This window comes from Salvelinus sp. IW2-2015, linkage group LG24 (assembly GCF_002910315.2).
Source record: "Salvelinus sp. IW2-2015 linkage group LG24, ASM291031v2, whole genome shotgun sequence".
In the NCBI taxonomy this organism is placed as follows: Eukaryota; Metazoa; Chordata; class Actinopteri; order Salmoniformes; family Salmonidae; genus Salvelinus; species Salvelinus sp. IW2-2015.
Window position 1 is genome coordinate 10,662,826 of NC_036864.1, and position 485 is coordinate 10,663,310.

Sequence of the window (485 nt, forward strand, 5' to 3'; positions counted from 1 at the left end):
TAAAAGCCTGAGTAGTTGTAATGCAAATGGGGAAAGCAGAAATACATCTGCTAATGTCAGTCAGCAATACAGTGAGAGAAAAGGTGAGGAAGAGGAAAGGCTATATGGTAATTTATTCGGCTGGAATGTGGTTTAATTTCCCCCACAGTGAGCCAATACGCCACAATTCCCATCATCGTGTTCTGCTGCATCTGTGTGAGATTAAGAAAACCTGCTCCAACTTCTTAATTCAACAGATAAACAAAAGGGAGAGCATGTGTGCGTCAGCACGCTCTCAGTAAGTACACAGATTTACATTATTCATGAACACCTGAATTTTCATTTTCATCACAAACTGCTGCTCCTGTTGCTAAACTTTGCAAAACACCAGACAATCTGCTTGGTGATTATAGCTTCAGACGAGAGAGATAATGAGAGGTCCACCCCTAAAGTGCAGTGACTGACAGTGAACACATCTCTCTCATTGTTCTCCAGGAAATCACCAC